Consider the following 2,708-nt stretch of genomic DNA (forward strand, 5'->3'; position numbering starts at 1 on the left):
TTGGGTTGTCTACATGTTGGGATGATATTATGTTGGGTTGGACTATGATACTTAATTTGTGTGCATATTGGATTTACTTGGCAAAAAGCATGTTTTGAATAAAATGTCCTTTTATGCATGTTTCAACGGTTTTTATGCATAGTAGCCATACTTAGTACGTGTGTTATACTAAACCATATCTTCTCCCTTTTCCCAAACATTTAGGTTCGGGCCGTTGATGATTCAAGCTTACTTCTCAAGACACTTGGAGTTGTTTCCCCAAGTTGGTGAGTCCTCAAGTCCGAGGACAAGACCCTATGATCTAGCTTTTATGTTTAGTTCTTTGCTTATGTTGAAAGACATTGTTATACTTCCTATTTGCAAGACTTCTTATTGATGTAAGGGCTAAGTCCCATTTTCGATACATCTATGTCTAGATGGTGCATTGTGACCAAGTTAGATTATATTTTTCATATATGAAGTGAAGTTGAACTTCCAAAGTAAAAGTTTTAAATTTTCTGTGATTTTATTCTATGATACATGTTATCACGAATCCTAAGGACTTGTATAAGACCTATTCGAGGTCGAATACGCCGATAACGACTAGGGGGTGCTCTCGGGTCGTTACAAATTCCTTGGTAAAATCTTACTCACAACAAAGGATGGTTCGAGTTTAAGCTCAAAAAATTTCAGGGGTGTTACACAAATAAAATATTTTGGCCAAAAATGCATCGAGATTACATATCAGCCAAAACATGGTTTAGAATCATCTTGTGTGATGGATATGAAAGCTTAGTGATGACTTGCTCTGACCTTAGAATTTAAAGAAATGATACTTATAAGAATCTATATAGACTTACTCCCAATTGGGAGATGATGTGGTTAGATAACAAGGTCGTTGAGTGTTCTTGATGTTTATGATTTGGGTTGGATTGAAAATCTCACCTTGAGAGGTGTAGTGAGTTTGGGAACTTTAGTCCTAGTTTTGTAGGCTCATATGAGATCTTGAGTGGAGTTGGTAAAGTTTCTTGTGAATTCGAGTTTCTTAATGAGTGGTACCGGTGTATCTGATTTTCCATATCTCTTTGATATAGAAAGGTGTTAGAGATCCGACATTCATAAGTTCCTTAAGAAGACTTGAGAGTTCATGATAATTTCTGTAATGTAGAAATGTCGGTAGGGATCTTAGACCGGCAAGTTAAGAAATAGAAGAACAAGGAAGTTGCTTCAACGAGAGAGTTAAGGAGTGACCTTTTAGAGAGGGTTTTAGTTGAGGGTGATACTTGGGAGGCCGAGGGCCAATAAGATTTCCCGTAATCCTCATTTCTTTCCTTCTACTCCTACTGTAGCTTGAAAAAAAATAGTTCCTCTTGAGGTTTCTTGTTTGGGGAGTCATGTGTGTTATTAGTGTTTTTCCATGATTTCCTTATGTGATGCATGTTCTTGAGAAATTAATTTTTAGTAAGAATGTGAGTTTTTAAGATTAATTTTCCTCATGTTGTTGTGCATTGAGTAAGAGTTTCCTATTTGCTTTATGAGATAAATTATTGATCATGCCTAGTTGTGCTTTTGGAAATCTATTGCATAGATGCTATTTGAGGTTATGTTGAGCATGCTTTTAGTTTGGAGAAGGTAGTTCCTCCTATGAACATGAGAAACGATGAATTTACATGGACAATGGGTTGTTAGATGTAGTTCCTACCTCATTGTGATGCATTGAATATGTTTGAGATGGAGTAGATGTTTCCTCCTTTGAATGGTGTATTATTTTAATGTTGCATGCATGATGGGTTGCTAGTCTTGAGTCTTTACTTTCGTAAGGTGTCTAGATCGTCATTCGAGGACGAATGATCTCAAGGGGGAGATATTGTAACAACCAGAAACTAGTAGGCTAAACTAGAGCTTAACGTGGGCGTTAGAGTACTAATTATAACTCCACGTACTTAAAGTAGAGGTTTCCGTGTTAGAACGTCAAGGTACCAACCCTAAAGGACCAACTAGTGACCTTTGAGGATGACCTCTAGAAAAGTGCCCATAACAGTGATCACGGAAGGATCCATTCCCCGCGGGTTGGTCCACTCCCCATAGGTGGGGGTTCCATGTTTGGCCAAAAACCTGCAGTCACCAACCCATGCCCAACCAGCACGAGCCGTGGGTGAGGCAGTGAGTGGTTTTTAAACGATTAAGTTGGGGACTAAGGGATCTTTCCAAAATTAATTAGGGATTAAGTGGTGTTGTTTAACCTTAGTTTAGATCACCTATATAAACACTTTAGACCCTTAATTAATTCATCCTAAATCATTATTTCTAAATCCCCAAAAGAAATCCAATTCCCTATCAAAAATCCTCTCTGTAGAAAGAAGAAGAAGAGGGTCAAGCTAGCTCAAGTCAAGACTCCATTGTTCAAGATTGGTAGTCTTTATAATCAAGTTATGATGTCTTATTCATTCATGGACTCCTTTCATCCATGAAGCCCCCATGTTTTCCCTAATTTAGAAGAAGAATTCCCCAAGTTATACTAGGGTTTCTTCTAATGTTATGGGATATGATCCAATAGAGTGGATTATGGTTGCTTATGATTGTTTATGATGTAATTACATGATTTATGTAATTACATGTTTTAAGTATGATTATACATGTATTCTTGATTAACCTAAGATTCTAGGGTGAAATTGATCTAGTTTGGTTTTATGTCATATAAAGAGAAATTGAGGGCTTAGATGTGACCT

The sequence above is a fragment of the Solanum tuberosum genome, unplaced genomic scaffold (assembly GCF_000226075.1).
Source record: "Solanum tuberosum cultivar DM 1-3 516 R44 unplaced genomic scaffold, SolTub_3.0 scf00019, whole genome shotgun sequence".
Lineage (NCBI taxonomy): Eukaryota > Viridiplantae > Streptophyta > Magnoliopsida > Solanales > Solanaceae > Solanum > Solanum tuberosum.